Raw genomic sequence first — 20,231 nt, forward strand, 5'->3', positions numbered from 1 at the left:
GTCTGGCAGAAAAATTAGGATGATTGAAGAATTTTGGATTTCAGACCCACATCTACTGAAAGGCCTGTGTTGGGGAAAGTTGGACAAAAAGATTGGACTGTTTTAAGAAACAAAGACACCCATCTTCCTTAAAGAAGTTGGGTTCAATAGGACAAAAAGATTACCCAATAAAATTACAGGCTATAGTTTTTCACGTACACTGGGAAGTGAGCTTTGTTAATTTCTAATTTTAACAAAAATCATCCTGTAGTGTTCTGCCAAAGGGAATTAATTAAACGAAAATGTTGATTTAAATAGGCATAGGATCAACACAGTTTTGCCTCCCCACCACCACCCACAATAAAGGGAAAGGATTTAAGGCAAGCAAATTCCCCCACCTTTTGGTTGCAAAGGGTTCACTTCTACCTACATAGAAAACCTCTGTTTAAAATTCAGGAAAGCCAGCTGCATGTCAGGACACTCTGGAAGGATAGTGCAGGGGTCTGGTAACACCACTATCAAGGATAGCCTCCAGCTCTTCACCGTAGAGTCCAGTCAACTTTTTTAGGCCTCCCCAGAAATAGACAGCTCCACCCAGATGCACTCACCTCTGGTGTTTCCTTGCAGCTGTCAGGCGGTAGTTTTCAGCTTTGTCTGATGGTAAATTTCAGCAGCCTTCTCCCTTCCTCATAGTGCATCCTCTTAATATAGCAGCGATGACACCACCAGGTTTACCATCCTGGGGAGTACCCTGGAAGAGATATTGCAAATAGGATTGGACAATGACCCTTCTCGCTCCTCCCAACCTCCACCTTTCTCTACGGATTGGTTTAAGAGCCAGGAAAAGGCATATGGCAACTTCCATTTGTAATCCCCTTTGTTTTCAGGTCAAATTTTGGCAAAAATCTAGTTATGTGTCTAAACTTTGTGATTTACTAGTAACTGCCATAATATATATATATATTCAGATTCAGCTAATCATGGGGAATGAAATAAAATGACAGACTGTGCCATTTTGCCCAACCGTTTGGCAATTTTCTGCCATTTTTACCGAAAGCATAACAGTTCTGAACATGTAATTTACTCTCCACATTCATAATTTCACCCTTCACCAGTTCGTCAACTCTTAAATTCAGGACATTTTCAGATCAGCCAAGAAACCAGTTTAACTGACCATTATAGTTCCCTAAATTGCAGGTGGATGAATTGTATATCACCAAAATAGCCTAGAAATTATCTAAGAAATGACACATGAATAAAGAAAATCTGACTTATGGTTGCTGAGAAAAATGCATAAATTACAAGAATCCTTTTAAACAAAGGGACTCTTTGTGTGTGCAAATATGAGCTCCCCTTCCTCCACATCATTTGCCACTCTGGCCCAGCCTGTAACCAGAGTTGTTATTAGTCTCTTTGAAGTTGGTTGTCGGTTTGAAGTTTGAGTTTCAGCCTCCCCTAATTGTAGCCCTGTTTTCACACCTCCTTCTTACATTCTCATCATGCATCAGCGAAAACAGTTGGCCTCCATATAGCTGCCTTTTGAGACAGCAAGACTAAAAGACACTTGGTTTCCACACCTTTCAAGCAAGGCACATTTTATTGTTGTTGTAAACCACCAGGATTCGAGCAATGCTTTCTGTTTTGAGAGTCATTTGTGACATTTGTCCCACAGCAAGCAAAGGATTTGCCTCGGGCCTACAAAAACATTTTCATGGGAACAAAATGGGCTTTTCTTTTCAAAGGTTTGCTGGTATTTTGCATGCTAAACATAATATACAATACATTTTGACAAGACGCAGCATGTATTTTGCCTGATATTTTTATGCTAGCAGAGGTACATTTTTCACATCTAAACTGCAAACACACATGCAAAGCGGTTTTCATGTCAGTGTCGAAAAATCATGCTTTTTATGGGAAAGGGACCTTTGAATTTCTTCAGCCTTTGTGTATTAAAATCCTGATTTTCCTTTGGTAATGACTGCTAGGCCTTTTTCACATGGACCTTCAGTTTGGGGCCTTTGATTACACCCCACACCTCGTGGAAGGATATGCCAACTTCATGGATGTTCAGAAGCCTGGTATCCTCCTCCTGTTTTCATGTTCATCTCTTCTAGTCTCCAACGCTGCGGAGGAAGGTGCTTCCATTTCCTCTGTAGGGTTGCAATCAGCTCCTAAAGGTTTTCTTGTAAATTGCACTATGGTGTCCAAGTCTCCTGCAATGTGTACTTCGCCATTTTCAAATGTTAGGGCAAATGACTACAACCAGCTGTATTTGATTTGCTTGTTTTAGAACCATGTGGTGAGCATTTGCACTCTTTCCTCTTAGCCTAAATCAAGAATGACAAATCTGGTAATGTCACTTTATTTCCTTCAAATTCAATAGATCTTGCTTTTCTGAACTTTTTCAGTATTTTCATTTTCTCTTTTATTTTGTGTTGTTGATATTTCAATATTGTCTGTCTACGGCCCTCCTCTGTGGGCTCTTTCCATTTTCACTTGTTCTTGCTCTTTTCCCCAAAAAGGATATACACAAGTTGTTGGACTCTTTCCTCTTAGCCTAAATCAAGAATGACAAATCTGGTAATGTCACTTTATTTCCTTCAAATTCAATAGATCTTGCTTTTCTGAACTTTTTCAGTATTTTCATTTTCTCTTTTATTTTGTATTGTTGATATTTCAATATTGTCTGTCTACGGCCCTCCTCTGTGGGCTCTTTCCATTTATTTTCACTTGTACTTGCTCTTTTCCCCAAAAAGGATATACACAAGTTGTTGGACCGTTATCTCTACCTGATTTGGAGATTCATTAACCTTTTGGGGGACTCCAAATGTTCTTAGACTGAACCTTCTTTTGCCGTTTTAGTCATCATCCAGTTTGAATAACAATTATTTGTATTGTTTATCTGAGTCATCTAGTAAATCCGTGGATAGTTGATTGTTTTCTATAGATTTCACTCTCTCGTCTACCATTTCAATTTTAGCCCTCAGCTTGGCCATTGCTGTTTGTATTTCTGATCTAATTTCTCCCATATACCCCAATATGTCCTTGATGTTTTGTTTTGTTGCTGTGCCCGTCTTGGCCATTTTCTCAGTCCTTCCCTTCAAAGCAGCCATAATGTCTTCCAATACCACCTCTGTACCGTGCCTTGCAAATTTTTACTGCTTCAGTTTCAAAGTGGTGCTTTGATCTTCCTTGAGCTTTCAGGTGTCTTCTCTTCCTGAGCACTCCTAATCAGTGCATATTTGTGCAAGTAGAGCTCCGTCAGGGGCCTCTTACTTTGTGTCACCTGCGTCTTTAGGGATCTGGCACTCCACACCAGTCCTAAAACCTTGATTATCTTCAAGATGGCTACCTCTCTCGTGCATCAAAACACTATTTTCACACAACCCCTTCTGTCGCTGATCGCCTACCTGATCGGGGCCCTCTTCAAGCACCATCATTTATACTTATTAGGTCTTCTGCTCCCCCCAAGTCATGGCTTTAGACGTCCCCTCTGATGGCATTGCACCGTACTTTGGTTCAGGGCTCAGGGTTTACCTTCAGGACATTTTTCTTGTATCAGCCTGCACAGCACATCTTGCACATAGAGAAGGGGTGTGTTTTGAATTTGTGCACCCTCTAAGTACACACATTCACCGGCTCTTGTAGGTCTTTCCATAGAGGTCTTTCATCAATGCTGCTGAGGGGGGAGAAACCACCTACTGCAGATTAATGTTCAGAGTATGTCTTCCAGGGGTGCTCATTGTAACTCTTGGGCAGATTCTCCCGTCCCACCTCCCGTGGCTCCTCATCTTGCTGCCGTCCATGGTTCCTTGCCCTTTTCTCTATGCGCTCTCCACCACTAGCCAACAAGAGGCCTTCCTTGTGGAGGGGGGACTAATCTAGCCTCTTCTTGGGCAGAACGCCACCTTCGGTTTCTGGGCCCTCCCCAAGAGTTCCTCCTCAAATGAGGAAATGCTCAGATGGGCGGGCAGAGTTTGAATTCCTGGATAGCTGTCTTGGGTATCACCTCCTTCTGTGCCCCGCCTTAGTACAGCAGCCAGCGGTCGGCCACCATCGCCCAGCCACACTCCACTACCAACCTGTGTGTGACCCTCCACAGGTAAAATGGGGGTCAGATCTACAACCCCTGTAAAAGACACCCTAACTACACCAAGGTCCTCCAATGGGACCCTTTTACAGCCAGTCCCAGGGAAGAAAGAGACTAAATTTCGAAGCAAGTGGTCAGAACTAATCACTTAGATGGCCATATTCACAGCGTCCTGTGGCAGATCAGAAGAGGGGCGCTGACACGGTAAAGACATTTTTACTGTGAGATTTATTTAAAGTAAAATAAGGCCTATCTTCCCCTATGACTGTGGGGTGTTCCCTACCTATTTTACTAAAGTGCTAGTCAGTCAGTGTAAATGTCCAAAGCAAGTCCATCCACTGTCCAAATCTAACCTATCTGACACTACCACTAATATAACTAAGACCAGGAGAATGGCTCCCTTCTCCCGGCTACTGTGTTTTTCACACGGATTACGTTTTGATTCTTCTGCTCCACTCAGTAGACCAAATGCAAATAGTCTTTTGTTATCTCTTTAGTTAAGTTCTGTAGCTCCCTTAGGGCACTGGTAGTTTTCTTTTTCGCTTTCTCTCTAATTATCTTAGTTCGATTCAAGTTTGTTCTTTCTTTTGTAGGGTTGTGGGTCCCCTTGAACAGTGTTCTCCTCTAGTATTCTTTGAATCCTCAATTTCCCAGAGTGCTGTTTCAAGGATGACGTTTATCTTCTTGCCGTCCGAGGACTGTATTCCCCAAACGTCTTTTCATTTTTGCCAACGTGAGAAGTTTCAAACTTTTTTCCCTCCCACTTTGTATCATGTAGGTTTCTTTCTATTTTAGTAACACAGTTCTCGTTTCTTAATTCATTTCCAATTCCCTTGACAACAATACTGGGACGAGTTGTGTTTGCTTTACATTGAGTCCTTCTTGCCCTTCGAGTATTCCCGTTCCCTGTATTACCTTCTGTGTTCAGGGGCAATGGTGCTGGTACCGGGTGGACATTGGATTCTCTTTCATCTGCTTCATTGCTCTGAAGCTTACGTTCTGTGGCATCTCTTTCTTCTACGCTTCGCTCTCATAAATTTCACTAGTGCCGTGACTTGCATCAGGAGTGATTTCTTCCCGCTGGTGGTGTAGGTGTTGTTGTATGGGCAGACTTCCCACCATGACTGCTTCGTGGTTACGCCATCACCGAACTCTCTCTTCCACCAGACCTGGTTCTCTTTCGTTCTGACACACCAGCCTCCCAGCATTTCTCGCTCCACGCAAGAGGTGCTCTGTTTTATGCAGGCTCTGCATTCTACGACAGCCCCGCCTTCTACCATTCTCTTATGTACAAGGGGCTTTCCCTGGCACTCTCGGCATGCGGTTCTGTCTTGGCTCTCGCCCTCTCCCGCTGGTTCTCTGGCATGTCATCCCTTATTAGCCTCCTCAGCACAGTCCATTGGAAAGTCTGATTTAAAAGCATATCCCCAGTTTCTGGTTGCTGATGATATTGGTTCACTTTATCATTTCTTTTTTCTTCACTCTATCTTCATGAATCAGATAAGATTCTGGTGTATTATACAAGTGTGCGTTCCTGGGCAAATTATTTAATCTCACTGGGCCTCATTATAACTCAGACGGTAGCCGTGCTGGTAAAAACGGCAAGCCGCCGCCGGAGTTATGCTTTTTTTCCAAGTGCCTGGCAATGGGGAATCACCGGGGTATTACAGCCGGAAAAAGTAACTCCCCATTCGAGTCCCATAGGACTTAATGGGAATGTGGAGGATGGACGCACCGGCTCCGTGTAGTACAGTGCCGGTGCATGCTTTACCGGCACCGTTGTTACTGGACCAGCATACCCATAATGAGGCCCACTGTGTCTTATATGGGGTCCCTGTCAGTGATTCAGTTCATAACTTATGTTATGTTGTGACATGCTATTATTAAAGAAAATATGTTTTATTGACTATTGAGTTGCTTTAGGTTTAATAATAATACTGTCATTCATATATTTGACACAACTAAGTTATTTACCACTCAACTTACTTGTGGCTTCTTCTTACATCACTTCCTATTTTGCCTCGAAGTATCAAAGACTAATGATGCTTCTGGCAGTGGCCTTTTCTGTGAAGTCATTTATGATGGTGTCAACGCATATGCAAATGAAGACGTTTGCATATATTTTGGGACACAGGAACTGGACAGAGCTCTAACAGATGAGTGTCTGGCATGCATACCGGCAGAGGCGTTGCTAGGGGTGGGCTAAGGGGGCTATAGCCCCAGGTCTTTTGGTTGTAGCCCCGGATAGAATCTAAGGAGCTACAACCAAAAGGCTAGCTAGACCCCATCCAGACAGTTCCGACATCAGCATAGCCCCGGGTCTTTTCCAGACCTAGCAACACCCCTGCATACCGGTCCTCCAGTGTTGTTATTTTTTTGTATTGTGTAGGTGTTACAATGCCAACTGCCACGAAAATAGTGAATGGGAGGGGTCCTCAATAGCCAGAACGGCACATAATGCACAGAGACATCTTTATGGGAGGGCAAAAGGGGCACATGCTGCATTATCTTTATAAACCAGTTTCCATATTTAAACAAAGATAAATGGCACACGTTAGGATATTTTACGTGCTGCTGCTGAGGCTAAACCTATTGCCTGTCTGTTGTTGACAAGAACATTCTGCTCTGATTAATTAGTTGCTTAATGCTTTCTTTGTTCACTGTGTGTTCATAGTTTGTGCATTCACAATAGCACAGCACCTGTAGCATTTTTACCTTTCTGTGGGGACCCTATTGATCATGTGCAACAGCCAATGTTGAAATGCAGATTGATACATTTGAGTACTGCGATGGTGCAGACAGAAGATAACTCAGCGTGTTAAGCACTCATTGCTGAGATCTGTGTTTGTATGCAAGATTACAGAGCCAAATTCCAGCAAGGCCGACGCAGTCTTTCCTATGTCTGAAGCTGATAAACCTGCATGCCTATGTACTTTGCTCTGTAGAACATCAGGTGCTATTAACAGCAATGTACCTGCACCAGATAGCGGTTGCTATAAAAACAAAAAGCATCAGTATGGTGAAGGTCTAGAAATCAGAAGTCGGTTTCTTCAGTACAGGTGGTTGTAAAACCCAGGCAGCCACCCCTAAGGATGAGCATAAAGTTTTAATTCAAGAGTGTGAACATGTGCGTGTCCTGGCTTTGTCAGCAGATGATACCGTCATCCTGGTCAAATCATTTATATAACTGACAGTACGGTGCTGTCTTCTGTGGAAAGGTTTCCCTTATTACATGCTGGTAGCAGCGTTTAGCCCATAACCTGATCTTTCTATATAGGTCATTTGAGTGGAAAGGGGTTCTACACAGAAGAAAATGGACCAGATATTGAAGGCCTCTGGCAAGCATCTGTTAAAGTCTGCTCAATTGACACAAAAAAGTGTTTGCTTTTTTGTACAATGCAAAGGGTTATCTGTGCATTTATAAATAAATAACAATTTCACAAGCCTGTGTTTTGGGATTATGTATGTAAAGATTTAAAATACCAAAGAGAAACCCGGAACAAATCTTTTAAGATCACATGAATTAGTATGCTGATACGATAATGGAGGAAATTAAGTTAGAATCATCCCCATTTTTCATTATACACTTCTATAAAAAGTTGCTTGTATAACATTAGATTATTTTAGTTCATGGCAAGATCTGGAAAAGAAACTAGCAGTAATTGCAGAATGGAAATGAATACCAGCGTCACCGCTTAACCAATGTGAGATCCTCATCTCATTTAATCTCATATTGCCTAATTTGTCAAAATTACCAGACCCAAACCTTTCAGAAATGTAACTGCTAGAGTGGTTTGGTTCTCAGGGTTGGTCTTAAAAAAGCCTCACACATGCTTCCAATGGCTACAGTGTTACTTCCCCTACAATAATAGTTAGAATGTATATATTGCACACCACAGCCACTTGTTTCTTTGCTCTCCAATGGTAAAACTGCTTGAAAACTATGCCCTTCTAATCTCAGCCTATCTGGATACGGATGCCTTCTTAGCTTCTAATCTTCATCCAGTATTTATGCAATGGTAGGCGGAGCATTCTCCTTCCTTCCAGTTGGTCTCTTGTATCCATTCTTGATCTCTTTTGCATATTGTGAGGAAACGAATCTAAGTACTCTGTCTATTCTGGATTATGTGCACCTTTTTCATGGGATATGTGTCCTGCATTCATACTATGGCCAGTATAGATTCCTTGTGGTTGCTATTGATGAAGTGTCCTGTACCTGTGCTACTACAGAAGTACTCTAATTGTGGACTGCTGATGTGGTCCTTGAAATGCTACTTCTTTATCATTCTGATTACTGCAAGAATGAAGAGGGTAATGGGACTGAAAGGTAGTGCCTATGCTTATTTCGTGAGGCAGCATATCAAGCTATGAGTGGTGATCGTGATGGGGGGGGGGGGTGCGACCAGATATGTGGATCCCTTAATTTGGTTTGATGGAAGGGGGCCCCACAGGTGTCTGTACCCCTGGCCCCAAAAGTGATTAAGATGGCCCTGATATTGCAGGCTGCTTTGATGCACTACCCAATCTAAGGGTTGAGCAAAACCATTTTGTAAAGTTAGCCATTCTAATGCTGTATTTTTATCAGTGTGGTATTCTAAGATTATCAATGGGCTTTTATTTCGTTATAAATATGACGAATTAACAGGAAATTATGAATGGATGACCAATGTGGATTACCTTTGTATGAAAGTACCAATTTGCATGGAGAGAAATTAAGCACCCACCGAAACCACAAAACTTAACCAACCTAAACTTAAAAAAACGGTCAGGGAACCTACGGTGGGAATAAGCTTATCAGTAATCAAAATGGCGGCCGCCCCCACCCCAGAGACACCGCCAACCCCTTACCCTCTTCAGCCTTCTCCGTGTACAAAAACATGCACAGATGATGTCACATCCCTCCCACTAAGACACGCTTACTGCATCTAGAAAGGGTCTTGTTACAGAGTCCCTCATTCATAATTCACCCATTAACTGCGAGGGAGAAGATGGTTAAATTATACATCAGCAGCACCTGCACCGCCAACACGACAGTTAGCAAACACTATGCGCGGACCGGCAAAAAAAGCACACCCACCGCGCCAGGTAGGGCAGTACTAGGCAAACCGGCGTCCCCCAGCCATTCGACGTGTACAACGCCAATCATCTCCAGCTCGCTGCTTTCATTGGTAGGTGGAGCGGGGTGGGTGGGTGTTTGGAAAAGCAGCTTGATTGACAGTTGCAGCGCGGAAGGCGTGGTCTCCACAGTTCGGAGGCCACGCCTTCCGCTTTGCAGCCGTCAATCACGCTGACGTCACGAGCGGGTTCTGCAGGTGCAGGAGAAGCTTAAGCTGTGCTTGGTGCAATAGGAGCGGAGCAATAAAAAGCAAGGAAGAGAGAGAGACAGAGGTAAGCATTGTCTGTAATATATCGTCTGCAATGAAAGTAAAAGGCCTTTATTTTTTAAAAGCAATACCGTTTAGATGCATAAGGTCGCTTACAAGAGGAAAGAGGAGGCTGCGTGGATAGTCGGTTGCCCCCTATTTTAGGGGAGGACGGATATAACCTTCACTTGACACCTTAAGGATGCTTCGCAATGACGGTGTGAGATGCAGTGTCGTGGCTATGGGGAGACAGTAGGACGGAGGGAAACTCGTCCCTTCCAAGGACGGCTATATAATTTATATCCACGAGCAGTCCTAACGCGCTGAGGTGTACAGTCCGCAAGCCAACAGCGGTGTCTGGTTTATATCCTGTATTCTGTTAATGTAAAGGGAGGATGTTCGTAAATACGCGGCGTCTATGTGTGTGTGTGCATCTATATTTATACCCATACACGCAGTCGGTGGACATACATATATTGCGGATGTGTTTATTCATCTCCCAAAGCACTCACTGCAAATTAAGTCAACCCCGTGTGTGTTCTATCTATAGAGGGGGGGGGGGGGGTACGAGGGTAATTAGGGTGCCTGTGCATGTCAGACGCTGGTGTGTACCAATTAGTCGCATGCTACGATTTTGCCTTTTATCAGCCAAGTGTACAATTTGGTGAACATGAAATAATTCCACATTCATTTACAGAGACGCGTTGACAGGGGCCATGGCGCTTATTCGAACTCTCAATGCCTATAGTGTTGCATTTTACATTTTATGTAGTGGGTATGCAGCCCATTGACGGGCTAAAGGAGTGGGGATGAAACTTACATTACACCGATGTTGCGAATGTCTACGCTCGCCATGCTGTCAATTCTTTTTGAAAAAACGAAAAGGTTTATATTCCTTGATTGGGGGTGGGGGAGGGGGCGGGGCGGTGGGCGCTAGCCTGGCCCTGCGGGAGATGCCATGTCATTTTGAAAGCTTGGTGGGGGGATGGGGAGTCTGAGCGTTGCTTCAGTGGTCAGCCGTCCGTGCACCCCTTTCCTCCTTTCCTACCTTCTGCCAAAGCGAAGCACGCCCCCCCCCCCGGCCACACAAATGCTGCAGTCCGGAGAGTGGCCAGGGTTCCCATCTCTCGCCAAAACGCAGCGTTTCGTTATTCACTCTGTCTGCGGGTTGGCAATACTGGGTCTCCCCGACCTGCCCTTTCTGGAATGTGTAAGCCCCCCCCCCCCTTGTTAAGGGGCCATTGCTATTTGTTTTCAGAAGCAACACACGTTATGATGCACACAGGGCTCTCTTACGGATGTAGTGTCACGCGCTTACATTTTATTGGTGCATATGCATATTTACACAATTCATCTTATCACATAGTGTGTGCCACACACGCGCGCGCCTATGTATTACTAGCATGTCATATGGACATAAATAACCGGCAATATCGTGCCTACTAGCCGTTTCTGTAAACGAGGGTGCTTTATTTTGTGTGCTCTAAACCACTCTGTTGGTCTAATTCAACAAAAACGTACACGAGGGGCAGGTGTTACGATGTAGCGGTCCATTATTTGATGGTAATGAGGTTTCAGCTGTCACATCAAGGGATGAGTTCGTGGGTGAAGAACATTCGCCTTGATGTCTGTTTCCTGGTGCCCAATCGCAGGAGGGGCTATTTCCACTTCGTGTCGATCTTTCGTAGTAAAATCAAGCCACATACAGACCAATCCCCGCTGCCGAGCTGCACTCGGGTGTACATGGTGCAGGCAAGCATTTTACTGCACCCGGCTTTAAGCCGCTGACCAAGCCTTTTCTGAACGCATCAAGCCGCGCGTGCAGCTTGGCATGACCTGAATATACCAACACTGCTTGCTACTGGGTTGTTCTAGTGTGTTATGCGGTGGGAGAGCCATTACATGACTGCAAAGCTTCCTTCTAGGGATGTGCCCTGTGTTGACTTCTGTAATCCCTAAGGTTTAGAAAAAAAAAAAAAAAAAAAAAAAGCTGGAGGCTTCGTTAAATGGCTACCTTTTTGATTTCGGATCTTTCCTGATTTTTTTTCTTGCAAAGTGATTTGCTTTAGGCAACGTTAATTTATTGGTTATTCATATGTCATGTGTGTGAATTCATATGCACGTGTAAAAAAACATGAGCATGTCTAGCTTTTCCTCTTTCATGTGACTGATAAGTGTACAGGCAGTGTGCAGCATGGAAAGGATACCATAGGAGACGTCAGCTGCATAATTCCTCCCCATTTAGTTTACATTCTAGGCAGTGGTAGAAGTGTGCCGAGCAACGTAGTGGAACAGTGGGTCTTGGCAGTGGAGAGGGTAGGCGGACGCATAGTGCAACATGTGACAAGGTGTTGCAGCCGGGGCATTGTAATAGTCTAAGTGACTAGTAAACAAGGCTCCTATTACACTTTACACTTGCACAGGGACATGAATGAACAAATCCTGTATATAGGTCGTAAAAAGTAAAAGAATGGTAATCGGATCAAAAAAAGTAGTGGAACGCCGCTCCCAAACGTTCCCGCTCACTTCGATCACAGATCCTAGGCCGGATGTAAAATGTCTCCACTGCTTTTTAAAAACACATCTATATGCATATATATAGTAAACACCAGTAAACCCATTGCACCAACCACAAGGATGTCCGACTATATTGCACTGCTGATCTCTGCAATGTTAATGGGTCTTGTACCACGTACTGTTGCCACTTGCTTGGTCTGGTGCTCTGGTGGGTCTGCAAAGGAAGGAGGATTGTAGGGTTAGGGTTTGTTGGTGGGCTTGAGAGGGAGAAAGAGCAAGATAACTTTGATGTGCTGTTGGCAGCTTCAGTTCGTAGTAACCCGTCACTGAGCGTTGGTGCGTTTTCAGTCGATAGCTGAGGTGTGATTGTGTGTGGTTTGTTTTTATGTCAGGTGGGGTGTTGTGAAGTGCGTGTGGTTTGTGGTGCGGTAGAAGAGGGGTTGTGTTTCGTTCAGAGTTTGTGTGTGTATGCAGAAAGGCACGTTTTTAGTACGGTTGGTTAGAGGCAATACATTTCCTACACCCAACAATCTCTCCAACTGCGACACATTTGCCACTCCCAACAGTTCATACAAGTGCAATGTCTTTCTCATCTGCAGCAATCTATCCGAGTGGGACACATTCCGTGTCCCCAACATTCCATCTGATTGCGGCACCGTTCCTGCCCTCACACAATCCATTTTCACCCCGGGCAGTCCATCTAAGTGCGATACATCTCTTCTTCGTAATCGTCCATCCGAGTTTGACACGCTTCCCTCCCCAACTACCCATCCAAGTGTGAAGCATCTCCCCCCACCCCTCCTCCAATCCATCCCGGTGCAACACACTTCCCATCTCTAAACAATCCATCTAGGTGTTACATTTTCTCAAAGTGCGATACAATTCCCACCTCAGCTATCCATCTCGACGAGCACAACCCTGCATGCTACAGATGTTACATAGTGCCTGTCTCAGGGTACAGTAGGGAGTATAAGGCTTAGCTATATTATTATACTAGATGCAGAAAGTGGCTAACCTACGCATACACTTACACATAACTGCACTACCTACAATGCTATCTCCCTAAATACTTCCCTTCCAGAGCCCTCAGCTCTGCCTCTTCCAACTCTCTGTGAGTAAGCCGTTTCTCCAGAGATTTGGGAGTAAACTCTATCCTCTGCAGGTGCCTCCATCTGGAACAGCCTCCCTGCCTCTTTGTCTTAGCTGGAGCTCCTTAAATTCTGGAAACTTCTCAAGACCTTCCTCTTCTCTTCCTCTTTCTTTCTCCCTCTCCCCTGCTAACCCCCTTTTCACCTCTCCCCGGTTTCCTCCCCAACTCTCCTCAGTTCGCAGACTGGTCGCCTGGTGCACCTCCAGAGCCATACTGATCCCAGGCTCCCCAGCCAGTCCTCCACTTGCCTCTGGGCCTCTGCACTATGCCTCGCACTTTGCATTCAGAAGTACGTTCCACGTGAGAGGCACCCTCTTCTGCGCTTAACCCAGGCTCTGATGGACTGGGCGCACTTGTCCCCCTTCCCTCCTTCACACTTTCTGTCTGCGCACTTGCACAACTTGAATGCACTTGGCTTGGCATGTTTGCTTTGTCCTGTTCTCCCTTTGTCTTCCCTTCCTAGCTTGGTCTCGCCTTAAACACTTGTGCATAGGTGCATGATGGTGTGCCCTTCCCTTCTCCCCCTCCCTCTCTCCTTCTCGCCTGTCATGCACTTGGACTGGTAGAAATGCCTCTGGCCTAGTATAATAGTTTATTTTTTGTTAGATCATTCGGAAATGTCAAGGCCCAAGAATGACTACTCTTTTTTTTCCCTAGTACCCTTCCCACCTGGATGCGCTTTGAAGCACTTCACTTGTGTATAAGCGCTCTACAAATAAAAAATTACAGTCTGAGTGTAGAATGTGGCTAGTTTACGCAGTTAGGCTACATGCCGGCTAAGGTTAACCTATCCTAGTAGGATAAATGCTGGTAGGTGTATATCAGGTAGTTAGAGTGGTGGGCTTTTCTGGAGTACAGCAATGGCTGGAGGTCTGTTTTTTCTGGTAGGTTTCTGTTGCTGGATTTTTCATGGTTTAGCGCGTTGGGTTGTGGTGTTGCACCCATAGAGTGGTCTCGGTTCATGTTGGGTGTGTTCGGTTAGTCACTGGTTTTGTGGGGTTCCTTTCTGTGTGTTTACACCTTCCGTGGTGCGTAGATGTTCAGGCATTTTCCTCCCCTTAGGTACTAAAGAGTCAGGTATTTAGACGTTTTCTGAATTTTAGATGATCCTCCATAGTTAGTATTTCTTTCGGGAGGGAGTTCCACAGTTGTACAGCTATGCAAGAGAAGGCTGATCCTCCAAGTTCTTTCCTTGCGTAGTGTGTAGGTTCTAGGCGGATGTCGTTGCTGGATCTAAGTGCTATTGTTGATTTGTAGATGGTGACATTCTTTTGTATGAATTCTGCTCCCTGGCCGTAGATTGCTCTATGTGTTATACACATTGTTTTGAAGGTGATTCATTTTATGACTGGGAGCCAATGTAGCATCTTTAGGGCTGTTGTGATGTGGTCTCTTCGGGAGAGTTTGAGGAGAAGTCTGGTGGCTGCATTCTGTATTCGTTGTATTTTTCTCAGCAGGCATTCTGGCATTCCAAGGCATATGCTGTTGGCGTAGTCTAGTCTGGATATGATGGCAAGTGTTGTGTGTGTGTGAAGGAAAAGAAGGTTGGTATATTTTTGATAGTGTGCAGATGGAAGAAGCATTTCTTAATTATCGCAGTGACTTGTGGTTCTAGTGTTAGCTCATTGTCCATTGGGATTCCAAGGATTTTGACTATTTTGGATGGTTCAGGTGGGGTTCCCAGTTCGGTGGGTCATGAGATGTCCTGGTTGTTTCCTTCGTTGTTGGGTGAAATTATGATTTCCGTTTTGTCTGGGTTCATTTTAAGGTTATTAGTGTTCATCCATTAGTAGAGTTGTTTGAGACAGTCTGTTAGCGTGGGGTTCTCCTCTTCATTGCAGTTGACTTTGTAGATGATTTGGGTATCATCTGCGTAATTGTTGCATGTGAGGTGATGTCTTTTGATGAGGCTGATTAGGGTGTCAGGTAGATGTTGAATAATAGTGGGGATAGCGAGGAGCTCTGAGGCACTCAACAAGTGGTGTGCCGCAAAGCAGATTTAAATGGTTTTTAGCCACATTGTTTCTGTTCTTCCGGGCAGGAAAGATTTAACCCAGAAGAGTGCTGTGTTACCGATCCCTATGGCTTAAAGTCTTTTGATAAGGGTGTTATGGTTGGCTGAGTCGAAGGCTGCAGTGAGATCGAGTAGTATCAGAGCTGAGTTCGTGTTGCAGTCTGTATTGGTCTTTAGGTCATCCTATATAAAGAGTAGTGCCCTCTCTCACTCAGGCCGTCTGCAATGGGCGCTCTACCTTCACCTTCCTCTGAGGCAGAAAACCTTGGTGTCATCTTCAAATCCACTCTCTCATTCCCCCCCACCCTCTCATATCGCGGTCCTTTCCAAGAAGGCCAACTACCAGCTGCACCTCCTCAGTGGTACTCTTCCTTTTCGAACTTTCCCCCAGAAGCTCATTGTCTCCAGAGCCCTGGTTCTCTCTAGGCTGGACTACTGTAACAACCTCTTTCTCAATCTGCCTTCCTCTGCAACTAATCCAGAAAAGGACTGCAAGACTTATCCTTGGCCTCAAGCCCAGGGACCGTATCTCTCCAGCCCTGAAATCTCTCCACTGGCTCCCGGTGGCTTCAATGATCGAGTTCAAGACCCTCTGCATCGTCCACAAGGCTTTCTGGGGTCAGTGCCTGCACTACAATCAACACTCTCTTCCAAAATACCTTACCTCTGCTGCCTCCAACTCTCTGAGGGTCAGACGCTTCTCCAGGAAGAGAGTAGGGACTAGATCACTTTCTTCTGCAGGTGCCTCCTTCTGGAATGGACTACCTGCCACTCTCAAACTTGAGCCAAACCACCTGAAGTTCCGGAAGCAATTCAAAATCTTCCTTTTCTCCTCTGCTTTCTCTCCCTCCCTCCCCTGCTGAGCTACCTGTCTGCTGTGCTGACTGGTTGCTTGGTTACCCTTAGAGTCTCACTGGGTAGCTGGCTCCTCTTGATCAGTCTCCTCTGCACTGCCTCCTAGCCTGTAACTGTAGCTGTAACTGTAACCTCTACAGCCCCCCTCCTTCCTGCACTTACCCAGAGCCGCCCTGTCCTGGCTGCACTACTCAGAACAATGCTGCCCCGATTGCACCTCCCCTGCCGTTCCCCCATCCCTCTTCCCCTGTGCTTCACGTTACTGCACTTGCACAATCTGAATGACACACGGCCTAGTAAGATCACTGTCTTGTCCTCCCTCCGTACTCTCACTTGTCTTGTCACACCTAGAAACACATGTGTACAGGGGCATTATAAATGACTTATCATATCATGTTGGTGATTTTATTCTTAAAGTGATCTGCAAGATTGTCACATCATCTTTGCAAGGGGATTGGTGTGTTATTGCACCTGGGAGGGTTTCTCATCTCGTTTATGATGTTGGATAATTCTATCTTTGTGTTGTTGGCTTTCGTGATCCGTTCATTATAGTATTTCTTTTTTGCTTTGAGAATTCCTGCTTTTTATGATCGGATCTGTCTTTGATGTGTCATTTTTTAGTCTTGGGCTCAGTTTTTTCTCCATTCTTGATCTAGTTTCCATTTTATTTCATTGCTTTGTGGTGGAATGTGAACCATCTGGCCACTGATTCCTTTTGCTATGCGATAATGGGTTTTTCTGGTGAGATGTTACCTATTGTTTTCATAATTCAGTCTAGGATTAAGTCTGTTATTTCATCTATGTTTTTGCGTTCACGGTGTTGATCGATGGCTTTGAGGATTCTAGTTTTTCCTCCAGGTAACTGCTTTTGACATTTCGCCAGTTCCAGTTTCTTTTCCAGATCATCAGGTTATTTCGGGGCTTGTTGGATGCTTTTGATGGTTTTTGGACCACAAAGGTTATAAAAGTATTTGGATTGGGGAGCTGTTCTGATCAGATTTTTATTGGCAAACATTGCATCTAGTGTGTGGCCCGCTGTGTGCGTGGCTCTTTTCACCATTTGTCATAGTTTCATTATCTCAAGCTGTTTAGTTAGTGTTTTCCACAAGTTTGCATTCTCTTCTTCGAACCATATGTTAACGTTGCTGAGAATGATCAGGTGGTCATGTTCAGTGGCCATGTAAGTGACTGCTTCTACAAAAGTGTCTACGAAGGTTGTGTCATAGGTCATGGGCCTATAGATGAGTATAATTGTGAGGTTTGTTTGCAGGTCTGAGGTCAAGTACAGGATGAGGGATTCACAGTTCGGGATGTCAGTGATTCGGCTGTTATTATTTTTAGATGTTCGTTGTATGCCACAGCAAGTCCTCCTCCTCTTTTTCCTTTTATGTTTTCCTGTATGGCCTTAAAGTAGTTGTCAGGCAGATAGCTGTGTAGTATGACTGTAGTATGACTGTAGTTTTGAGGTAGGAAAGAAACTGGCTGTGCACACCTACAATTGGATATTCTTAATGAGATTGGATCAGTTAGTGAGGTGCAGAGGAGAGTAGCACAACCCTGACACTAGGTTGTGATGAACATAGTACAAAAATGAAAACGAGTGTCCACGAGCTGTGGAACACTCCCGTCCCCTGCACACTCAGATTATTGTATGAAAACAAATAATGATTAAATGTTTTTCACTGGTATTCTGGTGGACTAGTTATTAATCAGACCTTGCTCAAAGTAAGTACTTGTTGTACTTACTTTACTGTTTACTGTTTACAAGTTTACTGTTTTAATTATTGTGTTTTGGCCAACATTCAATGTTTTGGCCAACATTCAATGTAGATCTCCATTGTTCTTTTGGTTAAATGTATTATACTTTTAACAAGCATTTGTTTACATTTGCATTCACACTTTTGAACTACAAAATATTGAATGTTGGCCAAAACACAATAATTAAAACAGTAAACTTGACAATAAGAAGTACTTACTTTGAGCAAGGTCGGATTGATAACTAGTCCACCAGAATACCAGTGAAAAACATTTAATCATTGTTTGTTTTCATACAATAATCTGAGTGTGCAGGGGACGGGAGTGTTCACACAGCTCGTGGACACTTGTTTTCCTTTTTGTAGTTTTGAGGTAGCCAGGTACCATGATGAATAGTATGTCTATCTGCCCGTCGCAAAGTAGATCATATATCTCTGTTGCGTGTTTGGACATAGATCTGGCGTTGATTAGGTTGCAGTGTCTTTTTTTCTTTACTGTGTCCTGTTTTGTCTTTGTTTCTTCTGGTGGTCTTGTTGAGGAAGCTCAATATTGTCATCGGGTAGTAGGTTATGCTCTATTTGGTCTGTGTCATTTTTAAGTAATTTGGTTAGGTTTTGTATTGGGTTCACTTCTTCTTGTGGATCCTCTTCTCTTTCATGTTTATCGTGCTGATGGGCCCCTTAGTTTTTAATGATATATGGCGCGCAGGTCTTGTTTCCTGTTTTTCGTCTTTGTATTTCTTGCCTTTCCCTTTGGACTCCTGATATCCTGCTAATCTGTCTCGTGTTTCTGATGATTGTTGTTTGCTGCTCTGGTGGGTGGACTGTTGACAGGAAAAGTGTAAGATAGACTAATTTTTCTCTGGTTTTCGTGGTGGCTCTTATTTCAGTCAGGCACGTGACTATGCGTTCCATTGCTGTGTTAATGTTTCCTGGTGTGGTAGCTTGGTGTGATTCCAAGTCATTTGTCCTTTTTCCATGTTTTCTCACACGCGTCCTCTCCTGTGGCATGGCATAGTTTATCTTTCAATGTCTTCTAGGGGTTTTCCTTTGACTACTTGGATGTGTTGCTGTATTTCACATTTGCGAGTGCCTTCAAGTGAATCTGCGCTTTTCTATTTTATTTTAGTGTATTCTGTGGCTTTATGCCAAAGGTGGTACTTGCTGATTTCAGTTTCTCCCTGTGTCGCTTCTTGGGTTTCTGTTCAGTACTTGGATGTTTTGTTGTAGTTCTCAGTTTCTACTTTCTTCCTGTGAGTCTGACGTTTTTCTCTTTATTTGCAGGGTTTTGTGGCTTTGTTCCAAGTGTTTTAGTTGTCGATGTGAAGTTCTTTCTATGGTTTAATTTCCTTCTTTCCTCTTCCTTCGGGTTCCTTTGATTTATTTTAACATTTTTTACAACGCCCAGACCCAAGGGTATCACAGCGCTAGTATAGGATCCTGTGCAACATACAAGTACAGGTTGGTCAATGCAGGAGAAGTAGTGTCAAGGTGTCTGATCCGATGTCAGAGGGGGCAATGGTGAGGAGCTCTGTTTTCTCATCGTTCAGGCATACATTGTGAGTGGGGACTTCCTTCATGTGATATCTCTGCTTAAATGCTTCTCTTATCACGTTTTCTCTGAGCACTGTCCTCGCATGTTTTGAGCTGGTGATTCCGAGTTTGGGGTAGTTTGCCTGCTTCTTCTCAATGGTCTGCCTGCCCCCTGATTTGGGCTGGGTGGGGAGCAGGCTACTCATCATCGGGTTTGTGAATCTGGAATGCAATCTCAGCCTTTTCAGGCAGCTGCTTCAAAATGCTTAACTCAGGTTCTGGGATTTCTTTCTTTCTGGGACATGGGGCTCATTTTGTGGTGTTGCCTGCTCCATCTAGTCGTCCCTGGTGTAGCACTAGATTTCCTGGGTCCGGGTCCTCCATGCCTTCTTGGAACCTGTTGTAGTAGTCCGCGTGAGTGAGAACCTGTAGGTCGCATCTAACTGCCCCCCCATCCCTCAGGGATGCTGCTACTACACTGTGGCGGTATCACAGGTCACCCTCTCAGTTGGGTATTTGTGTTGCTCCTGGGGTTGTGGAGAGAAGGGTGTGAACCAGTCTCCACTACAGGCAGGGTAAAGTCCCACAAAGGGGGCTGTGGGGCTAAGAATCACACAGAAAGCCCAACACCTCAGGAAGGGACGCCAAAGGATGTGCAGTCACGTATAGACAATACCAGACCCCTTTAGTAAACTAGGGTGTATTTGGCCCCGTGTGATGAATATCATTGATTGGCAGTTGAATGTTCTCTTCTGCCACACATCTACATGAGTGTGGACTGTGGTTTTAACAAAGTAAATTACACTGTGGTAAGTTACTTCGTCACAATTACTTTGTGGGACAGTGAATGCATATCTTTTATAAGGACAGGGGGTATAGGTGGGGGTTTGAGGGGTGGGGGCGAGGGGTGGTAGTGAGGGGGAGGCAGGGGTTGGCAGAACCCCCCCATTAAATAAAAAACTGAAAAAAATAAAGT

General features: G+C 44.4%; 1 protein-coding gene across 2 annotated transcripts in view; it reads left to right on the forward strand.

The window, feature by feature from the left end:
• The first annotated feature begins 9,329 nt into the window (after positions 1-9,329).
• RAB3A (RAB3A, member RAS oncogene family) overlaps positions 9,330-20,231 on the forward strand; it is a 284,673-nt gene continuing 273,771 nt past the window's right edge. The window contains exon 1 of one of the 2 annotated variants that reach the window (XM_069649256.1): positions 9,330-9,457. The gene's annotated coding sequence lies outside the window, so the exon portion shown is untranslated. The remainder of the gene's footprint in view (positions 9,458-20,231) is intronic. The other variant, XM_069649257.1, reaches the window with a different exon arrangement.

Source organism: Ambystoma mexicanum, chromosome 1p (genome assembly GCF_040938575.1).
Source record: "Ambystoma mexicanum isolate Mex_15411 chromosome 1p, UKY_AmexF1_1, whole genome shotgun sequence".
Classification (NCBI taxonomy): domain Eukaryota; kingdom Metazoa; phylum Chordata; class Amphibia; order Caudata; family Ambystomatidae; genus Ambystoma; species Ambystoma mexicanum.